This window comes from Syngnathus scovelli, chromosome 4 (genome assembly GCF_024217435.2).
Source record: "Syngnathus scovelli strain Florida chromosome 4, RoL_Ssco_1.2, whole genome shotgun sequence".
In the NCBI taxonomy this organism is placed as follows: Eukaryota; Metazoa; Chordata; class Actinopteri; order Syngnathiformes; family Syngnathidae; genus Syngnathus; species Syngnathus scovelli.
Genome location: NC_090850.1, coordinates 165,001 through 177,500, shown reverse-complemented (window position 1 = coordinate 177,500; position 12,500 = coordinate 165,001). Strand labels below are relative to the sequence as shown.

Sequence of the window (12,500 nt, the reverse complement as noted above, 5' to 3'; positions counted from 1 at the left end):
GCGGATCGGCTGTTTATAAGCACCGCGGAGGTGGTCGCGGCGCCTCATTCGACTTCCAGCGGCCGGCGAGCTCGCGCACCCGCCCGGCACATCCGGGAGGCCGTGCGCACGAGCCAAGTGGCCGAAAATAGCCCCCGCCGAGCGGATCGGCTGTTTATAAGCACCGCGGAGGTGGTCGCGGCGCCTCATTCGACTTCCAGCGGCCGGCGAGCCCGCGCACCCGCCCGGCACATCCGGGAGGCCGTGCGCACGAGCCAAGTGGCCGAAAATAGCCCCCGCCGAGCGGATCGGCTGTTTATAAGCACCGCGGAGGTGGTCGCGGCGCCTCATTCGACTTCCAGCGGCCGGCGAGCTCGCGCACCCGCCCGGCACATCCGGGAGGCCGTGCGCACGAGCCAAGTGGCCGAAAATACCCCCCGCCGAGCAGATCGGCTGTTTATAAGCACCGCGGAGGTGGTCGCGGCGCCTCATTCGATTTCCAGCGGCCGGCGAGCTCGCGCACCCGCCCGGCACATCCGGGAGGCCGTGCGCACGGGCCAAGTGGACGAAAATAGCCCCCGCCGAGCGGATCGGCTGTTTGTAAGCACCGCGGAGGTGGTCGCGGCGCCTCATTCGACTTCCAGCGGCCGGCGAGCTCGCGCACCCGCCCGGCAACTCCGGGAGGCCGTGCGCACGAGCCAAGTGGCCGAAAATAGCCCCCGCCGAGCGGATCGGCTGTTTATAAGCACCGCGGAGGTGGTCGCGGCGCCTCATTCGACTTCCAGCGGCCGGCGAGCTCGCGCACCCGCCCGGCACATCCGGGAGGCCGTGCGCACGAGCCAAGTGGCCGAAAATAGCCCCCGCCGAGCGGATCGGCTTTTTATAAGCACCGCGGAGGTGGTCGCGGCGCCTCATTCGACTTCAAGCGGCCGGCGAGCTCGCGCACCCGCCCGGCACATCCGGGAGGCCGTGCGCACGAGCCAAGTGGCCGAAAATAGCCCCCGCCGAGCGGATCGGCTGTTTATAAGCACCGCGGAGGTGGTCGCGGCGCCTCATTCGACTTCAAGCGGCCGGCAAGCTCGCGCACCCGCCCGGCACATCCGGGAGGCCGTGCGCACGAGCCAAGTGGCCGAAAATAGCCCCCGCCGAGCGGATCGGCTGTTTATAAGCACCGCGGAGGTGGTCGCGGCGCCTCATTCGACTTCCAGCGGCCGGCGAGCTCGCGCACCCGCCCGGCACATCCGGGAGGCCGTGCGCACGAGCCAAGTGGCCGAAAATAGCCCCCGCCGAGCGGATCGGCTGTTTATAAGCACCGCGGAGGTGGTCGCGGCGCCTCATTCGACTTCCAGCGGCCGGCGAGCTCGCGCACCCGCCTGGCACATCCGGGAGGCCGTGCGCACGAGCCAAGTGGCCGAAAATAGCCCCCGCCGAGCGGATCGGCTGTTTATAAGCACCGCGGAGGTGGTCGCGGCGCCTCATTCGACTTCCAGCGGGCCGCGCACTCGCGCACCCGCCCGGCACATCCGGGAGGCCGTGCGCACGAGCCAAGTGGCCGAAAATAGCCCCCGCCGAGCGGATCGGCTGTTTATAAGCACCGCGGAGGTGATCGCGGCGCCTCATTCGACTTCCAGCGGCCGGCGAGCTCGCGCACCCGCCCGGCACATCCGGGAGGCCGTGCGCACGAGCCAAGTGGCCGAAAATAGCCCCCGCCGAGCGGATCGGCTGTTTATAAGCACCGCGGAGGTGGTCGCGGCGCCTCATTCGACTTCCAGCGGCCGGCGAGCTCGCGCACCCGCCCGGCACATCCGGGAGGCCGTGCGCACGAGCCAAGTGGCCGAAAATAGCCCCCGCCGAGCGGATCGGCTGTTTATAAGCACCGCGGAGGTGGTCGCGGCGCCTCATTCGACTTCCAGCGGCCGGCGAGCCCGCGCACCCGCCCGGCACATCCGGGAGGCCGTGCGCACGAGCCAAGTGGCTGAAAATAGCCCCCGCCGAGCGGATCGGCTGTTTATAAGCACCGCGGAGGTGGTCGCGGCGCCTCATTCGACTTCCAGCGGGCGGCGAGCTCGCGCACCCGCCCGGCACATCCGGGAGGCCGTGCGCACGAGCCAAGTGGCCGAAAATAGCCCCCGCCGAGCGGATCGGCTGTTTATAAGCACCGCGGAGGTGGTCGCGGCGCCTCATTCGACTTCCAGCGGCCGGCGAGCCCGCGCACCCGCCCGGCACATCCGGGAGGCCGTGCGCACGAGCCAAGTGGCCGAAAATAGCCCCCGCCGAGCGTATCGGGTGTTTATAAGCACCGCGGAGGTGGCCGCGGCGCCTCATTCGACTTCCAGCGGCCGGCGAGCTCGCGCACCCGCCCGGCACATCCGGGAGGCCGTGCGCACGAGCCAAGTGGCCGAAAATAGCCCCCGCCGAGCGGATCGGCTGTTTATAAGCACCGCGGAGGTGGTCGCGGCGCCTCATTCGACTTCCAGCGGCCGGCGAGCCCGCGCACCCGCCCGGCACATCCGGGAGGCCGTGCGCACGAGCCAAGTGGCCGAAAATAGCCCCCGCCGAGCGGATCGGCTGTTTATAAGCACCGCGGAGGTGGTCGCGGCGCCTCATTCGACTTCCAGCGGCCGGCGAGCTTGCGCACCCGCCCGGCACATCCGGGAGGCCGTGCGCACGAGCCAAGTGGCCGAAAATAGCCCCCGCCGAGCGGATCGGCTGTTTATAAGCACCGCGGAGGTGGTCGCGGCGCCTCATTCGACTTCCAGCGGCCGGCGAGCCCGCGCACCCGCCCGGCACATCCGGGAGGCCGTGCGCACGAGCCAAGTGGCCGAAAATAGCCCCCGCCGAGCGGATCGGCTGTTTATAAGCACCGCGGAGGTGGCCGCGGCGCCTCATTCGACTTCCAGCGGCCCGCGAGCTCGCGCACCCGCCCGGCACATCCGGGAGGCCGTGCGCACGAGCCAAGTGGCCGAAAATAGCCCCCGCCGAGCGGATCGGCTGTTTATAAGCACCGCGGAGGTGGTCGCCGCGCCTCATTCGACTTCCAGCGGCCGGCGAGCTCGCGCACCCGCCCGGCACATCCGGGAGGCCGTGCGCACGAGCCTAGTGGACGAAAATAGCCCCCGCCGAGCGGATCGGCTGTTTGTAAGCACCGCGGAGGTGGTCGCGGCGCCTCATTCGACTTCCAGCGGCCGGCGAGCCCGCGCACCCGCCCGGCACATCCGGGAGGCCGTGCGCACGAGCCAAGTGGCCGAAAATAGCCCCCGCCGAGCGGATCGGCTGTTTATAAGCACCGCGGAGGTGGCCGCGGCGCCTCATTCGACTTCCAGCGGCCGGCGAGCTCGCGCACTCGCCCGGCATATCCGGGAGGCCGTGCGCACGAGCCAAGTGGCCGAAAATAGCCCCCGCCGAGCGGATCGGCTGTTTATAAGCACCGCGGAGGTGGGCGCGGCGCCTCATTCGACTTCAAGCGGCCGGCGAGCTCGCGCACCCGCCCGGCACATCCGGGAGGCCGTGCGCACGAGCCAAGTGGCCGAAAATAGCCCCCGCCGAGCGGATCGGCTGTTTATAAGCACCGCGGAGGTGGTCGCGGCGCCTCATTCGACTTCCAGCGGCCGGCGAGCTCGCGCACCCGCCCGGCACATCCGGGAGGCCGTGCGCACGAGCCAAGTGGCCGAAAATAGCCCCCGCCGAGCGGATCGGCTGTTTATAAGCACAGCGGAGGTGGTCGCGGCGCCTCATTCGACTTCCAGCGGCCGGCGAGCTCGCGCACCCGCCCGGCACATCCGGGAGGCCGTGCGCACGAGCCAAGTGGCCGAAAATAGCCCCCGCCGAGCGGATCGGCTGTTTGTAAGCACCGCGGAGGTGGTCGCGGCGCCTCATTCGACTTCAAGCGGCCGGCGAGCTCGCGCACCCGCCCGGCACATCCGGGAGGCCGTGCGCACGAGCCAAGTGGCCGAAAATGGCCCCCGCCGAGCGGATCGGCTGTTTATAAGCACCGCGGAGGTGGTCGCGGCGCCTCATTCGACTTCCAGCGGCCGGCGAGATCGCGCACCCGCCCGGCACATCCGGGAGGCCGTGCGCACGAGCCAAGTGGCCGAAAATAGCCCCCGCCGAGCGGATCGGCTGTTTATAAGCACCGCGGAGGTGGTCGCGGCGCCTCATTCGACTTCCAGCGGCCGGCGAGCTCGCGCACCCGCCCGGCACATCCGGGAGGCCGTGCGCACGAGCCAAGTGGCCGAAAATAGCCCCCGCCGAGCGGATCGGCTGTTTATAAACACCGCGGAGGTGGTCGCGGCGCCTCATTCGACTTCCAGCGGCCGGCGAGCTCGCGCACCCGCCCGGCACATCCGGGAGGCCGTGCGCACGAGCCAAGTGGCCGAAAATAGCCCCCGCCGAGCGGATCGGCTGTTTATAAGCACCGCGGAGGTGGTCGCGGCGCCTCATTCGACTTCCAGCGGCCGGCGAGCCCGCGCACCCGCCCGGCACATCCGGGAGGCCGTGCGCACGAGCCAAGTGGCCGAAAATAGCCCCCGCCGAGCGGATCGGCTGTTTATAAGCACCGCGGAGGTGGTCGCGGCGCCTCATTCGACTTCCAGCGGCCGGCAAGCTTGCGCACCCGCCCGGCACATCCGGGAGGCCGTGCGCACGAGCCAAGTGGCCGAAAATAGCCCCCGCCGAGCGGATCGGCTGTTTATAAGCACCGCGGAGGTGGTCGCGGCGCCTCATTCGACTTCCAGCGGCCGGCGAGCTCGCGCACCCGCCCGGCACATCCGGGAGGCCGTGCGCACGAGCCAAGTGGCCGAAAATAGCCCCCGCCGAGCGGATCGGCTGTTTATAAGCACCGCGGAGGTGGTCGCGGCGCCTCATTCGACTTCCAGCGGCCGGCGAGCTCGCGCACCCGCCCGGCACATCCGGGAGGCCGTGCGCACGAGCCAAGTGGCCGAAAATAGCCCCCGCCGAGCGGATCGGCTGTTTATAAGCACCGCGGAGGTGGTCGCGGCGCCTCATTCGACTTCCAGCGGCCGGCGAGATCGCGCACCCGCCCGGCACATCCGGGAGGCCGTGCGCACGAGCCAAGTGGCCGAAAATAGCCCCCGCCGAGCGGATCGGCTGTTTATAAGCACCGCGGAGGTGGTCGCGGCGCCTCATTCGACTTCCAGCGGCCGGCGAGCTCGCGCACCCGCCCGGCACATCCGGGAGGCCGTGCGCACGAGCCAAGTGGCCGAAAATAGCCCCCGCCGAGCGGATCGGCTGTTTATAAGCACCGCGGAGGTGGTCGCGGCGCCTCATTCGACTTCCAGCGGCCGGCGAGCTCGCGCACCCGCCCGGCACATCCGGGAGGCCGTGCGCACGAGCCAAGTGGCCGAAAATAGCCCCCGCCGAGCGGATCGGCTGTTTATAAGCACCGCGGAGGTGGTCGCGGCGCCTCATTCGACTTCCAGCGGCCGGCGAGCCCGCGCACCCGCCCGGCACATCCGGGAAGCCGTGCGCACGAGCCAAGTGGCCGAAAATAGCCCCCGCCGAGCGGATCGGCTGTTTATAAGCACCGCGGAGGTGGTCGCGGCGCCTCATTCGACTTCCAGCGGCCGGCGAGCTCGCGCACCCGCCCGGCACATCCGGGAGGCCGTGCGCACGAGCCAAGTGGCCGAAAATAGCCCCCGCCGAGCGGATCGGCTGTTTATAAGCACCGCGGAGGTGGTCGCGGCGCCTCATTCGACTTCCAGCGGGCCGCGCACTCGCGCACGCCGCCCGGTTCACATTTTCTAAGTGCAACGCACAATGAGATGCATGAGAAACGGCCTTGGTTACCATCACATTTGAAGCGATGAATACGAAGTTAAATTTTATGACTCGGTGTATAAGTCGAGGTCGATTTTTTTCGGTCGATTTTGGATCGAAAAAGGTCGACCAATACACCGGCAAATACGGTATATATACTTATTATAAATGTAGTATTTATTTATATAGATTTATTGTTTATTTATATATATAAAGGCAGGTCCGCAAAAATATTTCTGACGCGTAGCCGGTCCGTGGCGCAAGAAAGGTTGGGGACCACTAGTCTAAAAGAATCTGGCCGTAACTGGAATAAGGTTCTACGCGAATGCCCAACGGAAAAGTGAAGTGCACAAAACCTGCATTTGGCTGTATCAAAATAAATGTCATGAAAAAGGTAAAAACACTACATGGAAGCGCAATGTGTTGTGCTGGGTTCTTTTACAAGTAAAGACTGCTGCTTTGAGTTCAGAGGGAGCCATGCTCTTTATTCACTGTACATAGTCTGTCCTCTAGCGGTAAAAACGTGAACTGCAATGCTATGGCTGTCGCCACACAATGTAGGTTTTAAACTCGTGTTGTAGTTTCAGTGTCGGAGTTCAAACTAGGCTTGCAGTTTCCGAATGCCATTCGTGATGGGTGCTGTAAAAAGTTCTTGGCTTAAACGATTGAAGTGCACATAAGAAAAAAAAAAAAAAAAAAAAGCTTACGGTAACTGGTATTCCCAGGCGGTCTCCCATCCAAGTACTAACCAGGCCCGACCCTGCTTAGCCTCCGAGATCGGACGAGAGCGGGCGCTCTCAGGGTAGTATTGCCGTAAGCCGTGAGACCGCTCAGAATTTTTCATTTTATAGACACAATCGCCCCTGAAACCATGCCAAGCAGCGGCGGGACTTGATGGCTGTGGTAAAAGTTTCCTTTCACAATTGACGTGGGAAAAAAAAAAAAAAAAAAGGCTTTCAGCACCTGGTATTCCCGGACGGTCACCCTTCCCTTTTGTTTTTTTTTTGTTTTTTTTACAACCAGGGCCGAAACAGGCTTTCTTCCAAGGCTTTTGGTGTTTTCTGGAAACATGGCTATCATGAAAAATTATTGACAGCTTTTTATGCGGTAGCACGAATTTGCCGTTGCGACCTGCATTTTGCTGAATCAAAATAAATGCCTTGAAAAGTTTAAAAACACTTCATGGAAGTGTTGTGTTGGGTTCTTTTACAAGTCAAGCCTGCTGCTTTGAGTTCACAGGGAGCCATGCTCACTGTACATAGTCTGCTCTCTAGCGGTAAAAAATTTAACTACAATGCTGTGGATGTCACCACATAATATAGCTTTCAAACTCGTGTTATAGTTTCAATGTCGGAGTTTAAATTAGGCTTGCTGTTTCCGGATGCCATTCGTGATGGGTGTTGTAAAAAATAGCTTCTTAAACGATTGAAGTGCACATAAGAAAAAGAAAAAGCTTCAACACCTGGTATTCCCAGGCGGTCTCCCATCCAAGTACTAACCAGGCCCGACCCTGCTTAGCTTCTGAGATCGGACGAGATCGGGCGTTCTCAGGGTAGTATGGCCGTAAGCCGTGAGGTGACCCAACATTTTGCATTTTATAGACACAATCGCCCCTGAAACTAGCGAGCGAGCCAATGAAGCCTTCAAAACTGCTTCGGCACATGGAGACCAAGCATCCTGCATTAAAAGACAAACCTTAACCACTTCGGGTTTCATTGTCTCCGATTACGCCTGGATGGGACCGGCTCGTTTCTGAGAAACAAGCTCGGTGCTCCCAATAATTCAACGTAATGGTGACTTTTATTTTTATGTGGTTTATATTTGTTTTTATGCCAGTCGTATCATTTTATTTAATCGTATTTACCGTATTTGCCGGTGTACAGGTCGACTCGGTGTATAAGTCGACCCCCTAAAATTCGACGGAAATTTACGATTTTATGATATATCCTTTGTATAAGTCGGGCTCAATTGTTGCATTATATTAAACTTCAAAATTCAATATGCGAAATTTATTGACGAAATGTGTTCAAATTCTGGGAGGCCGTGCGCATGCTGCTGTTTATAAGCACCGCGGAGGAGATCGCGGCCGGCGAGCTCGCGCACGCCGCCCGGCACCAACGGGAGGCCGGAAATAGCTCCAAGCCGAGCGGATCGGCACTTTATAAGCACCGCGGAGGAGATCGCGGCGCCTCATTGGACTTCCAGCGGCCGGCGAGCTCGCGCACCCGCCCGGCACATCCGGGAGGCCGTGCGCACGAGCCAAGTGGCCGAAAATAGCCCCCGCCGAGCGGATCGGCTGTTTATAAGCACCGCGGAGGTGGTCGCGGCGCCTCATTCGACTTCCAGCGGCCGGCGAGCTCGCGCACCCGCCCGGCACATCCGGGAGGCCGTGCGCACGAGCCAAGTGGCCGAAAATAGCCCCCGCCGAGCGGATCGGCTGTTTATAAGCACCGCGGAGGTGGTCGCGGCGCCTCATTCGACTTCCAGCGGCCGGCGAGCCCGCGCACCCGCCCGGCACATCCGGGAGGCCGTGCGCACGAGCCAAGTGGCCGAAAATAGCCCCCGCCGAGCGGATCGGCTGTTTATAAGCACCGCGGAGGTGGTCGCGGCGCCTCATTCGACTTCCAGCGGCCGGCGAGCTCGCGCACCCGCCCGGCACATCCGGGAGGCCGTGCGCACGAGCCAAGTGGCCGAAAATACCCCCCGCCGAGCAGATCGGCTGTTTATAAGCACCGCGGAGGTGGTCGCGGCGCCTCATTCGATTTCCAGCGGCCGGCGAGCTCGCGCACCCGCCCGGCACATCCGGGAGGCCGTGCGCACGAGCCAAGTGGACGAAAATAGCCCCCGCCGAGCGGATCGGCTGTTTGTAAGCACCGCGGAGGTGGTCGCGGCGCCTCATTCGACTTCCAGCGGCCGGCGAGCTCGCGCACCCGCCCGGCAACTCCGGGAGGCCGTGCGCACGAGCCAAGTGGCCGAAAATAGCCCCCGCCGAGCGGATCGGCTGTTTATAAGCACCGCGGAGGTGGTCGCGGCGCCTCATTCGACTTCCAGCGGCCGGCGAGCTCGCGCACCCGCCCGGCACATCCGGGAGGCCGTGCGCACGAGCCAAGTGGCCGAAAATAGCCCCCGCCGAGCGGATCGGCTTTTTATAAGCACCGCGGAGGTGGTCGCGGCGCCTCATTCGACTTCAAGCGGCCGGCGAGCTCGCGCACCCGCCCGGCACATCCGGGAGGCCGTGCGCACGAGCCAAGTGGCCGAAAATAGCCCCCGCCGAGCGGATCGGCTGTTTATAAGCACCGCGGAGGTGGTCGCGGCGCCTCATTCGACTTCAAGCGGCCGGCAAGCTCGCGCACCCGCCCGGCACATCCGGGAGGCCGTGCGCACGAGCCAAGTGGCCGAAAATAGCCCCCGCCGAGCGGATCGGCTGTTTATAAGCACCGCGGAGGTGGTCGCGGCGCCTCATTCGACTTCCAGCGGCCGGCGAGCTCGCGCACCCGCCCGGCACATCCGGGAGGCCGTGCGCACGAGCCAAGTGGCCGAAAATAGCCCCCGCCGAGCGGATCGGCTGTTTATAAGCACCGCGGAGGTGGTCGCGGCGCCTCATTCGACTTCCAGCGGCCGGCGAGCTCGCGCACCCGCCTGGCACATCCGGGAGGCCGTGCGCACGAGCCAAGTGGCCGAAAATAGCCCCCGCCGAGCGGATCGGCTGTTTATAAGCACCGCGGAGGTGGTCGCGGCGCCTCATTCGACTTCCAGCGGGCCGCGCACTCGCGCACCCGCCCGGCACATCCGGGAGGCCGTGCGCACGAGCCAAGTGGCCGAAAATAGCCCCCGCCGAGCGGATCGGCTGTTTATAAGCACCGCGGAGGTGATCGCGGCGCCTCATTCGACTTCCAGCGGCCGGCGAGCTCACGCACCCGCCCGGCACATCCGGGAGGCCGTGCGCACGAGCCAAGTGGCCGAAAATAGCCCCCGCCGAGCGGATCGGCTGTTTATAAGCACCGCGGAGGTGGTCGCGGCGCCTCATTCGACTTCCAGCGGCCGGCAAGCTTGCGCACCCGCCCGGCACATCCGGGAGGCCGTGCGCACGAGCCAAGTGGCCGAAAATAGCCCCCGCCGAGCGGATCGGCTGTTTATAAGCACCGCGGAGGTGGTCGCGGCGCCTCATTCGACTTCCAGCGGCCGGCGAGCCCGCGCACCCGCCCGGCACATCCGGGAGGCCGTGCGCACGAGCCAAGTGGCCGAAAATAGCCCCCGCCGAGCGGATCGGCTGTTTATAAGCACCGCGGAGGTGGCCGCGGCGCCTCATTCGACTTCCAGCGGCCCGCGAGCTCGCGCACCCGCCCGGCACATCCGGGAGGCCGTGCGCACGAGCCAAGTGGCCGAAAATAGCCCCCGCCGAGCGGATCGGCTGTTTATAAGCACCGCGGAGGTGGTCGCGGCGCCTCATTCGACTTCCAGCGGCCGGCGAGCTCGCGCACCCGCCCGGCACATCCGGGAGGCCGTGCGCACGAGCCAAGTGGCCGAAAATAGCCCCCGCCGAGCGGATCGGCTGTTTATAAGCACCGCGGAGGTGGTCGCGGCGCCTCATTCGACTTCCAGCGGCCGGCGAGCCCGCGCACCCGCCCGGCACATCCGGGAGGCCGTGCGCACGAGCCAAGTGGCCGAAAATAGCCCCCGCCGAGCGGATCGGCTGTTTATAAGCACCGCGGAGGTGGTCGCGGCGCCTCATTCGACTTCCAGCGGCCGGCGAGCTTGCGCACCCGCCCGGCACATCCGGGAGGCCGTGCGCACGAGCCAAGTGGCCGAAAATAGCCCCCGCCGAGCGGATCGGCTGTTTATAAGCACCGCGGAGGTGGTCGCGGCGCCTCATTCGACTTCCAGCGGCCGGCGAGCCCGCGCACCCGCCCGGCACATCCGGGAGGCCGTGCGCACGAGCCAAGTGGCCGAAAATAGCCCCCGCCGAGCGGATCGGCTGTTTATAAGCACCGCGGAGGTGGCCGCGGCGCCTCATTCGACTTCCAGCGGCCCGCGAGCTCGCGCACCCGCCCGGCACATCCGGGAGGCCGTGCGCACGAGCCAAGTGGCCGAAAATAGCCCCCGCCGAGCGGATCGGCTGTTTATAAGCACCGCGGAGGTGGTCGCGGCGCCTCATTCCACTTCCAGCGGCCGGCGAGCTCGCGCACCCGCCCGGCACATCCGGGAGGCCGTGCGCACGAGCCTAGTGGACGAAAATAGCCCCCGCCGAGCGGATCGGCTGTTTGTAAGCACCGCGGAGGTGGTCGCGGCGCCTCATTCGACTTCCAGCGGCCGGCGAGCCCGCGCACCCGCCCGGCACATCCGGGAGGCCGTGCGCACGAGCCAAGTGGCCGAAAATAGCCCCCGCCGAGCGGATCGGCTGTTTATAAGCACCGCGGAGGTGGCCGCGGGGCCTCATTCGACTTCCAGCGGCCGGCGAGCTCGCGCACTCGCCCGGCACATCCGGGAGGCCGTGCGCACGAGCCAAGTGGCCGAAAATAGCCCCCGCCGAGCGGATCGGCTGTTTATAAGCACCGCGGAGGTGGTCGCGGCGCCTCATTCGACTTCAAGCGGCCGGCGAGCTCGCGCACCCGCCCGGCACATCCGGGAGGCCGTGCGCACGAGCCAAGTGGCCGAAAATAGCCCCCGCCGAGCGGATCGGCTGTTTATAAGCACCGCGGAGGTGGTCGCGGCGCCTCATTCGACTTCCAGCGGCCGGCGAGCTCGCGCACCCGCCCGGCACATCCGGGAGGCCGTGCGCACGAGCCAAGTGGCCGAAAATAGCCCCCGCCGAGCGGATCGGCTGTTTATAAGCACCGCGGAGGTGGTCGCGGCGCCTCATTCGACTTCCAGCGGCCGGCGAGCTCGCGCACCCGCCCGGCACATCCGGGAGGCCGTGCGCACGAGCCAAGTGGCCGAAAATAGCCCCCGCCGAGCGGATCGGCTGTTTATAAGCACCGCGGAGGTGGTCGCGGCGCCTCATTCGACTTCCAGCGGCCGGCGAGCTCGCGCACCCGCCCGGCACATCCGGGAGGCCGTGCGCACGAGCCAAGTGGCCGAAAATAGCCCCCGCCGAGCGGATCGGCTGTTTATAAGCACCGCGGAGGTGGTCGCGGCGCCTCATTCGACTTCCAGCGGCCGGCGAGCTCGCGCACCCGCCCGGCACATCCGGGAGGCCGTGCGCACGAGCCTAGTGGACGAAAATAGCCCCCGCCGAGCGGATCGGCTGTTTGTAAGCACCGCGGAGGTGGTCGCGGCGCCTCATTCGACTTCCAGCGGCCGGCGAGCCCGCGCACCCGCCCGGCACATCCGGGAGGGCGTGCGCACGAGCCAAGTGGCCGAAAATAGCCCCCGCCGAGCGGATCGGCTGTTTATAAGCACCGCGGAGGTGGCCGCGGCGCCTCATTCGACTTCCAGCGGCCGGCGAGCTCGCGCACTCGCCCGGCACATCCGGGAGGCCGTGCGCACGAGCCAAGTGCCCGGAAATAGCCCCCGCCGAGCGGATCGGCTGTTTATAAGCACCGCGGAGGTGGTCGCGGCGCCTCATTCGACTTCAAGCGGCCGGCGAGCTCGCGCACCCGCCCGGCACATCCGGGAGGCCGTGCGCACGAGCCAAGTGGCCGAAAATAGCCCCCGCCGAGCGGATCGGCTGTTTATAAGCACCGCGGAGGTGGTCGCGGCGCCTCATTCGACTTCCAGCGGCCGGCGAGCTCGCGCACCCGCCCGGC

At 65.4% G+C, this 12,500-nt stretch overlaps 1 non-coding gene and 1 pseudogene across 1 annotated transcript; both read right to left on the bottom strand.

Moving 5' to 3' along the window:
- Positions 1-6,454: 6,454 nt before the first annotated feature.
- Positions 6,455-6,573, bottom strand: LOC125967823 (5S ribosomal RNA; annotated as a pseudogene).
- Positions 6,574-7,205: 632 nt separating this feature from the next.
- On the bottom strand, positions 7,206-7,323 carry LOC125967891 (5S ribosomal RNA). The gene has a single exon (XR_007480958.1). It is a non-coding gene; the product is annotated as a 5S ribosomal RNA (ribosomal RNA).
- Between the last annotated feature and the right edge of the window lie 5,177 nt (positions 7,324-12,500).